Raw genomic sequence first — 17,546 nt, forward strand, 5'->3', positions numbered from 1 at the left:
ATATCTTTAAAGAATGGGAAGCAAGAGATATAATTCGATTCAGGGATTTAATTAAAAATAATAAGTTTCTTCCCTATGAGGAACTAATAAAATGAATAGAAGTATATCAGCTTCAATTGTGCAATGTGTACATATCAGATAATTATTTCTATATTATTGGTTGAGACCACCCACTTGATTTTAAAATGTACTCATACACTCGGAGGCAAAGGACGTTTTGATGAATATCTACTGATATTTCTATGTAAGTATGAGTCCTACACTTGCGTTGATAAATGGAAAAAAAGATGGAACAAAGCACAGACCAAGGGATTTCTCTGGCAGCAGGGCCTCCTTATGCATACTATATACTTATCTTCTGCTTTGTCTGTGGGAGGGATTGTTATAATCTGCTGATGCAGTGTTCCCATTTTCAGGGTGCCGCTCTGCTCCCTGCCCCCATGTTTGAGAGTTCTTTGTGCATCTTAGAGTCATACTTTGAAATATGGTCTCCTATTTGGTAACCTTGCTCTGCTGCTGTGTGTATAGTGCCATGTCCTTGCAGCTCCAGTTACAGGAATGGAACTGAGTTTGGAGACGGTTGGCTTATCTACACTTAACTTTTGCCCTGCACTTTCCAGGCACAGACTGGCACTTTAAAGCCCCATGTCTGAGCACTCTCTTTCTCTCTCTTCTTTGGCTTTGGAGCTTTCCTGTGAAAACTTGCTCTTTAAAGCTAAAGTATAACAAACAGCAATTTGGGGTTTAGGTGGATTGCAGTTTGCTCTGATTCAGTGGTAAAGAGTGCATTTTCACAGGGAAAGCTCCAGAACTTTATATGATTTATGCTGCATTTGTGATGTTCTATTATGTTCTATTATGTTATTATTATTTATTGTTTGTAAGCCACTTTGGGATTCATTTGAATGATAAGTAGCATAAAAATATAACAAATCAAATCATCCAATTTCATATTTTGCTGTTAGCCTTGGTTCTCTGTTGCTTGTGCAAGGTGTCCTGTTTGTGCTAAGTTCCCCATCACCAAATTTCCCCTTATATCCCCTTTAAGAACATAAAGAGGAGCTTGCTGAATCAGGTCAATGGCCCCCCCTAGTCCAGAATCCTGTTCTCACAGTGGCCAGCCAGATGCCTATGGGAAGCCCTTTTGCAGGGGTGAAACTAGGCTTTATTTCACCTGGTCAAAGACCCAGTTTGGCACCCCCATGTGCATTTGCAAACACACACACACAAGCTGGGAGCGTCAGTGGCGCCCCTCTGGAGGCTTTACCCAGGGCAAAAACCCTGGCTAGCCCTCCTCTCCCAGTTATAGCACTGCTTTCTGTAGACCTAAGAATAGCTCTATGTGTTTGTGTTCTCTTGCCAGGGCTATATATTTTGACTGGTGTGCTGTGATTAGGTTCTTCTTAAGTTTAAATACCGTAACTCATTGTGTATTGATGGGGAGGAGGGGGTGCGTAGCTGAGGTCCAGCTGGGGCACTTGACGTGCTTCATCAATGATTTCTATGGCTATGCATTTAGTTAGTGGTAGTGGTTTGGTTAGCAAAACGTATACCAGCTGGGGAGAATGAATTTTGGATAGAATTCAGACTAAACTGGACATTTCCCTGAATCTTAATCTCCATCTCTGCCCACATTTTATGTGCATCTCAGACCTAAACAGGTATAAATAGATATAAATAGATTGGCTGGTAATCCTAAGGTGGTGTGGGGGGGAGAAGCAGCAATGCTTTTGTTACTGGGACAACTAATAGCTCATCGTGTTCTTGTTTAATGGCAAGAACTGTATTTCCACCTTCTAATTATACACTGCACTATCTGAAATACACTAATCTTGAGAAAAATTCACTAGACCAGAAAATTTCACCATTGCAGTAGCTTACAATGTTAAGTGGTTTTTTTTAATGTATTGCAAAATATACAAAATGTGATTTATGTTTTTACCACAAGTGTCAGTATTCCTATGAATGAAGACTGATAGATTTCCAGACCTGTTATATAAATCACCCGATAAAACTATGCTGAAGAGTCCTCACTATAAGTCATTTCCAATATTCAACCACTAAACCATTCAAAATAAAGTGCTTGTCTATTCTGTTCCCCTATTCTGTTCCCCGCCCCCATCTTCTTTCTCATTCATTTACCTTGTTTACTTCTTTCTTAAAACATTGGTTTTGTACATTTTGCAGTCTTCTCCACCCTCTATAGTCCAATGTTCTAATCTTTTTTCTTGCAGTTTCTAATCCTCACTAAACCCTTTATTTGTGCTTCAGTTCTAACTCCCTTACCACATTCAACAATGCCAATCTCTCTTCATTCCTTTTCTTAATCAGGAATGAAATTTTTATTAATGAATAACCCCTGAACAAAAGCTTTAGTCATATTCCACACAGCCATTAAATGTACCTCCTCTGTTTTATGTATTTGGGGTGGATGATGGGTGGGTAGCAGCCCTCACTTACAACAACCTTTCTCTTCCAGTAAAGTAAAATTAATGGAATATCCACACATTCCCATTTGGAGAGAAAGCATATTTAAAAATTGACAGATGTCTGCTCCTACGGCCAGGTAACCAACCACAGACATATTGATTGCATGAACTCACTCTCAGACTAGATATACACTGTCCCTCAAGACCAATGACCTTCACCAAACTGGAGACTTAGGACTTATCCAGACATATAAGCCCCAAACCTTCAAAGTATTTAACTGGTACAGCACAGCATGCAACCCAAAAGGGAAAGTGTTTTAAAGGCTTTTGGGCTTTGTGACTTCAAAGCAACCCCCTTCCTGCTGGGCCCCTGCTAAACTGTCAGCTACAATTCAGCACTTGGCTATACTTCCTCTACCTTGTTTTTTTTGGTTTTTTTAGAAGTGCAACTTCACCAAGGGCAGCTTTCTGTATTTCTGTTTTCTGCCTGGCTCCAATCTGCTCCGGTAATCTTCAAACCCCAAACCAGGGGGTAGGCGTGAGAATTGCAGGAGGCCACAAATGGAACTGAGGAAAGCCAGCCCTGTCAGGACTGTGCCCCGATCCCTTTTGCAGGGATTTCCAATCAAATGTGGAAATACAGCTGAATGTTCCCAAAAGGCACGCAGAATGAAAAGAGACTGGCTTTTCCAGGAAGAATAGTTGCGCTATGGGAGGACCACTTGCTTACTGACCCCTTTTAGATAGGGTATGTGCTGACAAGATCTAAATGCTGGGGCAGGCCAGATTTTGATCCTCTTGAAACAAATGGGTTAATTTGGAGACTATGATCTGGATCTTACACAGGCACTGATTTAGCAGGTACACAGGTGTTCATTGTAGGAAAGGGGCCAGAAATAGAACTCCTCAGAGGAGCCTCTTCAGTCTAGTGATGGTGCTGTCACATACACAAGTAAGGTAAAGGTAAAGGACCCCTGGATGGTTAAGTCCAGTCAAAGGTGACTATGGGGCGCGGCGCTCATCTCGCTTCAGGCCAAGAGAGCCAGCAACAGCTTCTCAGATCATGTAGCCAGCATGACTAAACTGCTTCTGGTGCAACGGAACACCATAACGGAAGCCAGAGCGCACGGAAACGCCATTTACACATGTGTCTTCCCAGTAAAGGTAGCACAATCAGCAGCTGATGGCTTATGTCACAGACAAGTCCCATTCAAGACATCCAACCCATTTTAACATAAGCTTGTGCCCTTAGCTTCTGCATCAGAACTTCTGAATATAGCCTACATAGATACGAATTGCACGCACAGAGGCTCTGGGTTGTATCCAACATAGTTCTACTAAGGTTGTTGTTGGCATCCATCTGTCTTGACAGACAATGGAGTGCACCCTTGCATTTGGTGGATTAGCAGCACCAAAATGACCTCCCCATGACACAAGCCTGGGCAGTGTGTATGGAGGTCCTGGGCTGCCCAGACAACAACACCCCCTCTCAGCTTCACTGATGTGGTGCAAAGGAAAGCAGAGCAGTATGTTTGGCACCAGCACGGCTGCAAGAGTTGCCAAAAGAGGCATACAAAGTGCCATCCAAATTGTCTTAGGGACTCCAATCCTGATTTGTGTAGGGTTTACTCCTTAGCCTTTTCTTCTCCCAAAGATATCCTGCAATGCAGCAGAGGTTTAGGGTCAGAGTTTTCCTTCTCTGAGATGGGCTACCTTCTCAGGTTGACGAGCCCCATCTGCCCTCACTTCCCTCTACAGCATGTGCAGAAACTGCCTTCTTGATGATTGGAACCACTATTGGTGTTGTCCGCTCAATCTACTGGAGCCTCTCTTCGCAGGAAGTCCCTAACTCACCAATGGTGTGAGACCTATCGGCTACCCTCACCTGGTTTATCTGGTCAGTTGAAGCTATTTCCTGGTGTGTGGCCACTGTCACATGCTGACAGTTTCTAGGAGCCACAGATGAGAGCTGAGTGCAGGGTGGGAACCAAAGCTGGACAAACTACCCCAGAAGGAGCATGGTGTGTCTCCTGCCAGAATTACTACCACTCCCCTAACAACCCATACAGACAGTATACCCACTGAAATGAATGGGCCTAAGTTAATCACATTCATTTATACCAGACCAAGAAAGGGCTCATTGTAGTCCTTCTTTGTAAAGTATAAATACTGTGAAAAATATAGGAAGCACCTGACACAGCTGACAGCAATTCTTATGGCATAAGAGTCTGTCCCGGATGAACATTAAATACACAAACGATTACTCTGGGTGAGGAAAATGTGGTAGCTGGCTATTCAAGGGGAGGGTTGGGGAGCCAGGCTTTTCAACCTCACTGTTTCCCATGGGCTGAGAACCTGTATCAGCAGCTAAAACACTTATGGTAAAACTACATTTGTCCTCTAGGCAGGGTTTAGTAATAAAAATAAGATCAGAAACTTCTCCTCTGACTCGATCACTCATGCTATTTGTTTTATCTCATACACACCCTCACTTTTTGCTGATTATGGAGAGAACCAAAGAACGAAACAAACAGATTAGGAGAATCAGTGCAACAGAATGGAAGTGGGCTTGCTAAACTGAGAGAAACACAGTTTGTTTGCCCTTATCCAGCCAGGTACCAATTAAGCTGCCATTTTGAATGCAATGAGGCAGTGGTGGGCTCTCAAATTTCAGCAGCACCCCTGTGCAACACCAAATCCCCCTCCCCCCGGCTCTCATGCTCAATTCTACAGCAGTGTTGTGGTGCCTCCTGCAGCACAGCACCCAGTGCGGCCACCCCATTTGCACTACCCTAAAACTGCCTCTGAATGAGGGCCAAATCACAAGCGATGCCCTGTATGATGGTTGTGATTATTTTTTAAAAACCTGCCCCTCCTCCCCAGAGCAGCTCAAGATGGCAGACAGCACCATGATAAAAGCAATAAACATTTTTTTTAAAAAAAATAAAAACCAAACACCCTCACAACAAGTAATTTGAAAGTTGCCAGAAACAATATATTCCACTCTTTTCCATGACATATTTTTCTCTTTAAAATGTAGCTATGGAGGCTGAAACATAAAGTGGAAAACCCACGTGAGACACTTCTTAACTTTTCTCCCTCTGGCATTTCCCTCCCTCCTCCATGCAGATCTTCTGGTTTTGAAGGCACTCTTTGTAAAAGGTGTGGGGGAGTCATTAGCAAACTACCTGCAACTGAGTATCACATGTAGTGTGGTCGCTTGCTAGTGGAAGTAATCACCATTGAAATCAATGGGGATTTAGGATTGCATTTAGGACAAAAGTGCTAGATTAACTGCTGTTCGCTAGCACGGCTGAGTTCCCTGAATAAGCACTTGCAATGGGCTAAGTAACCTCACCAGGTGGTTTTGTCTCTATATAGGTAGTGAGACAGAGCCATATTGATCTGTGTCAAAGGAACCTGCTGCAAATGAACAGTCATTTCAGCATGTCCTGAGTCACTCAGGCATATGTGAAAAAGCAAATTGGTTCAAGAATGAGGACACAGGGGTGCAGTGTGAATCGTTTTGCAATTAATGGCTTGCTCACACTGTCCACCCACAGCGCCCCATGTGATAATGATCCTATTTTGGTTTTCAATAGACTCTTTCAAATCCTCACCTATATAAGATTTTTTTTCTCACCTCATGTTCCTAAGACTTAGGATATATTTACCCCTTTTCATCCCTCCCCCCCACCCCTCCATGTTCTACTTACCACTTTCTAATTTCAGTGCCATTTGCACAATACCTTTAAAAAGCCGAAGAGAATTGTGGAATCTCTTTGACTCTCCCCAAACCCACCACTGCCTGCAGTTCTATGCTGAGCAGGGAGGGCTCATCACCTCTTGTTGTTCGCTTGTCTAGATGCATTAGCTTCATCTTGGTGCTTTGTGTAGAGGAGGAGCTGTAGAAAGAGCATGAAGGGGGTCTAATGAGCTCTTAATCACTTTACTTCACTTTACTTCACTCTGGCAGCAAAGGTGCTCTTTCATCTTGCTTTATTGGACAGGGGGTTGTTGCACTGTGAAAGACAGCCTCTGGGGCAATGAGATTTTTCCATTCCCACCCTGTGACTTGTTCCTTGAGGATGAAGACTGTGCTGCCAAATTTCAAATATCCAAAGTAAATAAACATTGTTTGGCTTTGGGGGCCTGCTTTGTGAAGCCCTCGCCCCAGAAATAAAGGATCTTCTCCTTTATGTTCTACTTTCCTAGATAATGAGACAGCCCTTAAAATAGGGAACTTCTGGCAACCTCACCAAAAGGTAACCAGAGAATATGACACAGATAGCCTGAATTCAGCAAACATCATTGATGGGAATTCAGAATGTGTGGGAGGGGAACCAGAATCTGCAATCTATGCTGTGAAACGGTATGTTATAGAAAATAGTGATCAATGTAACAAAAATATATTATTATTTAATTATTTCTATCATGGCCCACAAAAAACAACTTTTCAAAGGTGGGTTAGAATCATAAATGGCAAGGGAAAAAAATCACAAAAAGTTCAAACAAAACAAATTTAAAAACCAAACAGCAGCACAGGAGTAGATAAAGCAGCTTGTCTTTCCCCTCTTCCCATAGGGAAGACCAAAATTGCTACTTGTTTAGAATTCTGCAATGTGTCTCTCTTGTTCCCTGAGTAAAGGGCATCACAGCAAGAAAATAACAAATGTTTTTCACAGGTATATGCAAGATCATGCCAACATGGATGGGAACGAGATATTACTACAGCATATCAGTGGTGAAATTAAACTTTTATTGCCACCATGTAACCAGTATGTTTACAAACTTAGGAAGGATTTATAATTATATATTTATTTGTGTCCCGCCTTTTCACCTGACAGGGACTCAAGATGACTGACAGATAAAATAGAAACAGCTAAAAATACAGGTTTTTAACCTGAGAAAATGGAATCTTATTTAAATGAGTGTATACCTAAGGTATCTAATCAGGATTTTAAATGCACCCATAACAATGTCGGAACAGCAGCTGGCAATAAGTCGAATGAAGTCGGCTAAGGCACCAGGCCCAGACAGGATTACAGCAATTTATTATTAAAAAATTCAAGATGCATTGATTCAACCACTCAAGGACGCTATGAATAGAATTTTGGTGACAGGAGTGGTCCCAGCATCATGGAAAAATGCATACATCGCCCTGATAAACAAGACTGTGACTTAATGAGGACTAAGAACTATAGACCAATTTCTTTACTTAATTGTGATTACAAATCATTTGTTGCAATTTTAGCTAATAGATTGAAAAGAGTTTTGAGTGAGTTAATACAAAGAGATGAAGCAGGTTTTCTTCCAGGTCATCAACTGAAGGACAATGTAATAAATTTGATTGAATACCTGGAAGTAAGAAACAAAAAACAAGCAGCTTTAATTTTCTTAGATGCTGAGAAAACTTTTGACAACATTTATTGGTCATTCATGATCAAGGTCTTAGAGAAGATGGAGACAGGTGAGCCTTTCCTAGCAGGGATTAAAGCAATTTACACTGAGCAAACCGGAAACATATTAGTAAATAATAATCTCTTGGACAAATGTTTAATAAGAAAAGGTACTAGGCAAGGCTGCCCTTTATCCCCATTGTTATTTATTTTGATGCTGGAAATAATGTTACAGAATATAAGGTGAATTAGGGAAAATAAAGGTATAGCGGTGGGGCGCCAATCATATAAATTAAAGGCATTTGCTGATGATGTAGTATTAACATTGGAACAACCAATAGAGTGTGTCCCCAAGGCATTAGAAGAAATTAAAAGGTTTTGAGAAGTGGTGGGCCTTAAAATAAATACAGAAAAGGCTAAAATGCTGGTCAAAAACATGGATGACCAGTTGAAAAAGGTTTCGGAAACAGTTAGTGGCTTAAAAATAGGTAAGAAAGTGAAATATTTAGGAATTTGGCTGTCGGTGAGAAATCTCAATTTATTTCAAAATAATTGTATTAAATTGTGGAAAGAGATTAAAAAAGAGTTGGAGATTTGGGGAAGAATGAAGCTTACCCTACTGGGTAGAATTTCAGCCATTGCAGCCATTAAAATGAATGTATTGCCAAAAATGTTGTTCTTATTTCAATCGATGCTGATTGTTAACAACATAAGTTGCTTCAAGGAAAGGAAAAAATATATTTCTAGATTAGTGTGGCGGGGGAGGGGGAATCCCAGAGTTAAACATAACATTTTGATAAATACTAAAGAAAGAGGGGGCTTTGCCCTGCCAGACCTTCAATTATATTATGAGGTGGCTTGTTTGTGTTGGCTAAGGGAATGGATTGTATTGAAAAATGCTCACATTTTAGATTTGGAAGACCATGATATTAAATTTGGCTGGCATGCATGACTTTGGTATGGGAAAGCTAAAACCTATAAGAATTTTATGAACCATGTTATTAGGAGGAATTTGTACAGAGTCTGGGAGAAATATAAAAACTTGCTGGAAAGAAAAACAGCCCTATGGTTATCAACAAACTGAAGCAATTACAATCAAGAGAATCAACATGGATAGACAGTGGGTGACCTATAGAAACTTGCTAGACATCTCAGGGAGTGAACCCAGGTTGAAACCTATGGGCGAACTAAGGAAACAAGCTACTGAGTGGTTACAGTATTATCAGCCTTATGACATGTTTAAACTAGATGAGAAAAATGGTTTCTTAGACCAAAGTTCACAATTTGAAAGAGAGTTATTGCAGAATAAGGAAAAACTATTGTCTAAAATGTATAAACTCTTATTGGAATGGGAAACAAAAGACGAGCTGGTTAAAGCTTCAATGTCCAACTGGGCAACTGCTATAGTGTATAATATAGTACTAAAGCTCTGGGAGAATCTTTGGAAGAAAGACCTGAAATTCACAGTATGCCACACACTGAAAGAGAGCTACATGAAAATGATTCATAGATGGTATCTAACCCTGAGTAGATTAGCTAAAATGTATAAATTGAAATCGGATTTGTGTTGGAAATGTAAAGAAGTGGAAGGAACCTTTTTCATATGTGGTGGGCATGCAAAATAGTTAAAGAATATTGGGAAATGATATATAATGAGATGAAAAAAATGTTTAAAACAACATTCCCCTCCAAAAAGAGGCATTCTTGCTAGGAATGGTGCAGACAGAGATACCCAGGTCTCAAAAAAACCTTATTTATGTACCCAACAACATCGGCTCAGATCTTGTTAGCCAAAAAATGGAAGGTGAGGGAGGTTCCTAGGAAGGAGGATTAGTAACTTAAGACAGAATATGCAGAGTTAAGGTAAAGGTAAAGGACCCCTGACAGTTAAGTCCAGTTGCGAAAGACTCTGGGGTTGCGGTGCTCATCTCGCTTTACTGGCTGAGGGAGCCGGCGTTTGTCCGCAGACAGTTTTTCTGGGTCATGTGGCCAGCATGACTAAGCCACTTCTGGCGCAACAGAACACCCAAACCAGCACATGGAAACGCCATTTACCTTCCCGCCGGATTGGCACCTATTTATCTACTTGCACTTTGACGTGCTTTCAAACTGCTAGGTGGGCAGGAGCTCGGACCGAGCAACAGGAGCTCACCACAGGTCTAACAAGTAAAATAAGAGTGCAAGAAGAACAAGTATTTAAAGAGGAATGGATTTTTTTTTTGGTGAGTGTGTAGAAAATAATTGTACACAGCTGAAAATGTTCCCAGTATTAAGGTAAATTCAGCAGTATAATATATTGCAAAGGGATGTAAGATTGGAGAACTGAATTAGATGGATATACAAAATATGCAGCAATGGTGGGTAAATTAAAAGAACCTTGGAAGGGGAGGGAGGGAAGTCACTGAATGTATGGCTATCATGAAATATGTTTATTTTGAAATATATACCGTATTTTTCGCCCTATAGGAAGCACTTTTCCCACTCCAAAAATGAAGGGGAAATCTGGGTGCGTCCTATGGGGCGAATGCAGTCTTTTGCTGAAGCTTGGAGAGCGAGAGGGGTCGGTGCGCACCGACCCCTCTCGCTCTTCAGGCTTCAGGAAGACATCCGCAGCGTGGGGAGCCTTGCAGGAGTTCCCCGCAAAGCTCCCCACGCTGCGGATAGCAGCCTGCTGCCCAGCGCGAGGGGCGCCCTGAAGCAGAGCGCCCCCCATGCCCGGCAGACATCTGCAGCGTGGGGAGCCTTGCAGGAGTTCCCCGCAAGGCTCCCCACGCTGCGGATAGCAGCCTGCTGCCCAGCGCGAGGGGCGCCCTGAAGCAGAGCGCCCCTCGCGCCGGGCAGACATCGGCCAGCCCCACAAGCTCGGGGGACAGCAGGGAGGCACAGCGCTGCCATCCCACTGTTCCTCGACCTGGTTCGGTTTCCTTTTCCCCGACCTGCTTTTGGGGGGGAAATAAAGGGGGGGAAATTTCCTTTATTTTCCCCCCCCCAAAAAAAAACTAGGTGCGTCCTATGGGACGGAGCGTCCTATGGGACGAAAAATACGGTAATTTAACATAAAAATACTTTAAAAAACATAAAGATCCCATTTTTGTTAATTTGCGTCAAAAAAAAAAGAAAAAAAAAAAGGACAAATTGTGAATGAATATCAGGACTGAGCCTGCAAGGCAAATGGGTGAAGTAACCTGATTCAGGCCCCATGAGGCTGTGCCATAATGGATGAAGAAAGGGATAGCTCAGTCAGCATGAGACTCTTCATTTCAGGGTCATGGGTTCAAGCCCCACATTGGGCAAGATTCCTACATTGCAGGGGGTTGGACTAGATGACCCTTGGGATCCCCTCCAATTCTACAGTACAATGACTCTAACTGGGGTTGGAATGGTGCACCCAGGCTTTTAGCCCTGGCATGGGATGTGTGTTTGTCACTTCTGGGCTCTGTCTCAGGTAACAATCTGTCTTTGTCTGCCACTGGTTAATACTGGCCCTTAAGTATTTACAAGAGAAAGAGGACTCCACATACTTTTAAGAGCAGAAGCAGAAGTCTGCAAGCAGAAATTTGGGTGCAGTGCACAACCATAACAGCACTTTGGAATCGGGGGGGGGGGGGGCGGCAGCGGCGGAACAGAGTGAAAAAAGAGAAATCGGGAATGAAGACATTGTGAAGAAAGAGACAGTATCTGGAGGTGTTAAGTTAGTTTCTAGAAAAAATAGCGTAGGAGAGACGAATTGCTCTAACTAGAAAGCTAGTCTATAATTTTTTTCTGAAGTCCCACGATGTATCGAATATCAACGTATTATTAGATTTCAAGAAGATGATTTTGCAGGTACAGTGGTAACTCGGGATAAGAACTTTATTCGTTCTGGAGGTCTGTTCTTAACCTGAAACTGTTCTTAACCTGAAGCACCGCTTTAGTTAATAGGGCCTCCTGCTGCTGCTGCTGTGCCGCCGCTGCACAATTTCTGTTCTCATCCTGAAGCAAAGTTCTTAACCCAAGGTAATATTTCTGGGTTAGCGGAGTCTGTAACCTGAAGCATATGTAACCTGAAGCATATGTAACCTGAGGTACCACTATACAGTGTATGTGTAGAAGACTCCCCTGCCCTCAGCTTTTGCACTAGCATCCCCATCCCATGGCAATTACCCCTTAGTGTTTCTGACACTGAAAAAACCTAGTTGGAATTTTCAGGGGCTGGGGAATTCTAAAAGACGTGTTGTGAGTTGTATTGATTTGTGCAGATAATGTACTACCCGAGGGAGAAGATGGTAGGATAACTTCAAAACAAGAAATGAGAGTGACTTCTGTTAAGTTGCATTTCCCCCAAGCATTAGTATCATGTGTAAATCCAGCCTGATAAAATCAATAAGACGTTCCCTCAAAGTTAAATATTACAGTGCTGGATGATTCTTGAGCATAGATTGATAAACATGTATTTTGCTGGAATGTATTCTAGTGCTTTGGCCTGAGGCTCAGTCCCGTCTTCTTCATCAAGGTTGCACTAGTTCAATCTGGCTGAAATGCTTGCACTATAAAACTGCAAAGCACGATAGGAAGATAGGTAAAGGCATCCCCCCTTAACTGACCATCAGGGTCAAAATGCTCCTGAGCATGTTTATGAGCTTTAAACACAGTTAGATAAGAGTGTCTGGCACAGAATACTCTTGCTGGTGAACCTGTCCTGAGGGGATCTACAGAAACCCTTTTGACTATTTGGTAAACTGCTTATTTTTAGTCTCTTCTCTCATAATTTATTTCCCCTTGATTTTGAGCAGGCTTCTGGCCTACATTTAAACAAACAATTCTAGTTAGGGTAGCAAATTATGGATTTTGCCACTATGTGTATTGAGAACTGGTGCAAACTGTTGGGAAGAAATGGCTTGTGATGGGGGAGGACAGACCCATAAGCCCCCTCCCCAGCACATTAGGTCTAGAGAAGATCTGGGGTATGCTGATGGGGGCCAATGATGCTATTATCTCATATCAGTGCAGCAAATCTCATTGACTTTGGCCTAGAAATAATCTGGATCTACTGCAGTATTTTCAGATGTTCAGCAGACATTCAGAAAAATAATGTGACAAATTGGCACCAAAGCCAATGGGGTTTGCCTTTCGCTAAATGTCAGAGAATGCTCCCACAGAGTATTCATGTAGAAATAGAGATCATATCTTAATTATCTTTGGTTTGCTTTGTATCTATCTGAGACACAACCTTCCATTGGAATGACAGTGCTTACCAAATAGTCCTTGTAGGAAGAATAAAAATCCAGCTTGTTTAGAAAACTGTTTGACAGGTATACATATCATAGGATTGTATTCAATGCTAGTCCTACTCAGAGTAGTAGACCCATTGAAGCTAATGGGCATAACTAACTTAGGTTCATTAATTCAGTAGGTCTACTCTGAATAGAAACTTGTTGAGGACAACCCATTATTTTTGTCCCTTGAAAAACTTTTGGGAGAAATACCCTGTGAGTATTTCGTTACTACCGGTACATTGAATGGATTCAACAAAGAGTTTATTGTCCTCAGCAGAACAACCTAATATAGTTCTAGCTTGAAAGCTAAGCAAATCTGGTTTTGGCTAGTGCTTTGCAATAGGAAAGAGTAGGAGTGCCATGTTGCAAAATGGAAGTTCTCCCAGCACTGCTAAATCGGGGCATGAGGCAGCCATGGCTTCTAATTGCCCCCCACTTCCCGTCTCCCACTTGTTGTAGTAGGCACATGCCCAGCAAGGAATGTGACCACTGTAAGGTTACTGTATTTGGTCCTCATTTTAAGGAAATGGATGAAACTGGAGCTGGTAGTTAGGGAAACAAAGGCACAGAAGTAGCTGATTCTTCAGCCCTAGTCTATCTTGCTGCTGTTATCACTGTCTAATGACACAAACAACAAAAAAGAGGAGTAGCTGTAGGGTCCAGACCATGCACAATTCCCCAATAACTCTTCTACCTAGCTTATTTGTGGGAAAATAGGCATTCAAGAACGATGCAGTTTCATAAGAAGTAACTAGTTGGCTTCAGAAAGGAACAGAATATAAGATTAATTCCTCATTCATGCCCAGGTGAAACACTTTGTTTGTTGATCGATACAGAACTTAAAAGGCAAGCTGTGAGTCTCACAAGCAGCTCTCCTCTCTTGCTAGAGGGGGTTGTTTATTGGATCAATAACTTTACTTTGAGGAAATGATAAGAGACTCAGGCTTAATATTAACCTGAGAGATACCAAAAGTACTCTGGAAGCTATTGGGTCATCTGGAAACACGCTGATAGAGATGTCATTATCAGAACGGTGGTTGTGAGGCAGATACAGAAGGTGACAGTTTTATTATTAGCATCCCTTTCTATGTCCAAGTCTACAGAATTGGTCTTGACAATTTTTTATAGCTTGCCCAAAGTCATGAGTTGTTTTTCTCAGGCATTGATGATATGGTAAGTTCCCTCTAGCTACATAACTGCAAATCATAACCCACTTTATTCAGATGTATTAATCGTGTCCCAATAGCTGCTGTACAAAACGCCGGCTCCCTCGGCCTATAGAGCGAGATGAGCGCCACAACCCCAGAGTTGTTCGCAACTGGACTTAACAGTCAGGGGTCCTTTACCTTTTTTTTAGCATTATGAAACAATGCAGGAACTGTTGCATGCTAACAACAAATAGTTTCCTTTTCCACATCATACATTTAAAGCACATGACTTCCCCCAAAGAATAATCACAACTGTAGTTTACTCCTCACAGAGATACAATTTCCAGCACCTTTAACAAACTACAGTTTCCATGTTTCTTTTGGGGAAGCTATGTGCATTTAATGTATAGTGTGGATGTGACAGCCTCCAGTTAGTGTGGCCAGAAGAAAAGAAGCACTGGGTTCCTGCACTTTTTAATAGCTGTGTAGAACAGAGAACTTCAACTTCTTATGCAAAATTTCTTCTTAAAGGTGGAGCAGCCTCCTTTCCTCTTCCATGTGACAGTCCTTAAGATGTTTGAAGATGGCTATCATATCTCCTCTCAGACCTATTTTATCCAGGCTAAACATACCCACCTCCTAAACCAGATTGGGCCGCATCTGGCTCACGGGCCTTAGGTTGCCTACCCCTGTCCTAAACCATTCCTCATAAGGCTTAATTTCCAGGCCCGTGATCATCTTGGTTGCCCTCCTCTGCACACGTTCCAACTTGTCAACATCCTTCTTGAATTGTGGGGCCCAGAATTGGACACAGTATTCCAGGTATGATCTGACCAAGGCTGAATAGAGAGGTACTATTACTTCCTTTGATCTGGACACTATACCTTTAAAGGGCTGTAATACTAACACACACATCCGCAAGTGATGGCTTGGGGTAGGATAGGTACAATGGAGTTACCAGCTCCACTCAAGTGGGCAGTAAACTACCTCCAGTGGTCCTCCCGCCTACAGTAGGGAGCAAAAAGTTCCCGAAACAAGCCATTTTGGAAGGTGGAGGTGGCAGGGCACTGGAGACTTGTGATCGACTGGCTCCTAAATCCCATGAACCACCTGAGAGAGTGCAGCTGGTGTAGCAGAAAAAGAAAGAAAAACCCCACCAATACTTCTTTCAGCCTGGCTTGCAGAAGCCAGAAAGTCTTCAGATGCTGCAAAAGATTCCCAACTTTGTACTTCCCCAGGCCTTCCTTATTATTGTTCAGCAAACCCATCTTCTTGAGGGAAAGAAATTTATGTAATAGGAAAAACTAACCTGTCAAGCTACATGATGTCAATAGGAGGGGAAAACTTTGTTTGGAGTAGATGTAATAAAGCACTTGAAGAAGTTTGACCCGTCTCAGCATCTATTTCCTTTAACAATACTGTTTTTCCATTTCTGAGTACAATTGGCTAAGGCATACTTTTATATTAAAAATCTGATACTAATGTCTAAACTTTAGTTTCTAAAGTGTGAGCCAGTTTCTGTCAGATTTTATCTGAATGATAGTAGCACTAATAATCTCATTTTCTGGGGCTATTGTGCTACATAATCCTATGTATGTTTACTTAGAAGTAGATTCTACTGAGCTCAGTGGGATTACTACGTAGTAAACATATTTAGGATTGCAAACATGCAGCCTGAGCCAGTATATGTAGCATAGCATTAAATCCCATTAAATTCAATGGCGCTTACTCCCAAGGAAGCACATAGGACTGCTGCCTTAATCAACATGTCCATTTCTGAGACTCAACAAAGGAAGGAATTGCTTTCCCCCCTCAACGTGTTCATATGGGCATTAACACGAGTCTTCCGGGTTGACGCGATCTGGAAATGGCGGATTCCCTCCGAGCTGCGGAGGGAATCGGCTCTACCGAGGACGGGTCTTTGCCGCGCCGGCGACGCGGGGACCCTTAAAAACCGCAGGCGCGGATGCCTGCGGACTGAAGACTCGACGGGTGCCTTAAGCGCCCCCCCCTGATCCACGAAGAGCCTTTTTAAAGGCTGCGGAGAGGATACGGGGGTGGCGTGGCACTGAGAGTCGATCGCTACCTCGGTGGAGCGAAGCCGCGAGCCATGACCAGAGAGCGCTGACTTCCTTCCTTGAAAATTTGGACTGAAAGAATCACCCGTGAGTAAGACGGATTGGGACTTTAAAAAATTTACCCTGAATTGGAGACGACCGGGGGGTGTGCTAAAAGGAAGTCCGCACCCCCCCCTTGCAGACGATTTAAGCAACGACATAAGAGCTAAGCTGGAGAGCCTACCCTTGGTGGGGTGAGTTAAAAAGGACATTAACTTTCAAGATTTGGCTAAAGGAAATTTTGGGCTGGAGAGTGGAGTTTTGGAAACCTTCTTTTTGTTTTAAACAACCCCCCCTCCCGGGCTCGGGAAAGTCCTGCCTTTGTGCCTGTGTAAGAGCTGCGGAGTTTGACAGCTGTCAAAGCTGTCAAACGGGCGGTTTAAAGTGAAAAAATCACTATTTAAGATCCCTCTGGACTAAGACGAGTTATAATTGAGCCAAAATTGTTGGAAACAAAGTAATAATAATCTGTTAAAGGACTGTTGGAGAAAAGACTAATAAGTAACCAGATTCCCCCTAGGGGGAATTCTGTGATATTACAATGGATACAATGGCTGTGGAAGGAAAGTTGCTAATGGAAATCGAAAGGATGTTTCAATTGGTGGGAACTTTACAAGAGCAGAGCTTGGCCATGAATAAACAACTTGTGACTATGACCTTGGGAACAGGCAACTCTGCTCTTTGTATTGAGGACCTGAATGAGAAAGAATCCACAGCTGAATGGGAAACAATATCTACAGAGGTGGAAGAGACTAAACAACAAGAAAAAGAAGAAGCAACCTTGGGAAGCAACAACCAAAAGTTGACATCTGTGGAACACAAGCAAGGAGACGCTGGGAACTTATCTACCACAAGTCTGCGAAAGACACAGAAGAAGAAGGAGGAGGTCCCGGGGCAATATGGAATACAGGAACTTAAAATAAAGAAATATGACTGGGGCCTCCGTTTGGACTCTGATTTTGAAGATACAGGCTTTGTGGAAATCTTTCAGCAGTTACTTTCAAATCTCCTTGTGGGAAGAGAATACACTTTGATGGTGAAAGAACTTTTTCCAGACTCGACGACTGAGATAAAGGACTACCAACAAGACAGGCGGAGAGGGACTGAAACTGACTTGAAAGCCTCGGACGTGAGAAACCCAGGCTGAGAATCTCGAATTTGGATTTCTATTGGGAAGGGACAAAAACCGGGGATGGGA

At 42.5% G+C, this 17,546-nt stretch overlaps 1 long non-coding RNA gene across 6 annotated transcripts in view; it reads right to left on the minus strand.

The window, feature by feature from the left end:
- The window catches only part of LOC308582617, a 72,140-nt gene that overhangs the window by 33,427 nt on the left and 21,167 nt on the right, over window positions 1-17,546 (minus strand). For 4 of the 6 annotated variants that reach the window (XR_014005761.1, XR_014005762.1, XR_014005763.1 and 1 more), the window contains exon 4: window positions 6,179-6,334. This is a non-coding gene — a long non-coding RNA (uncharacterized lncRNA). Of the gene's footprint in view, window positions 1-6,150; window positions 6,335-17,546 lie in introns of those variants that run through there. The other 2 variants (XR_014005765.1, XR_014005766.1) reach the window with 1 other exon arrangement.

Source organism: Podarcis bocagei, assembly GCF_964188305.1.
Source record: "Podarcis bocagei genome assembly, chromosome: 2".
Classification (NCBI taxonomy): Eukaryota; Metazoa; Chordata; class Lepidosauria; order Squamata; family Lacertidae; genus Podarcis; species Podarcis bocagei.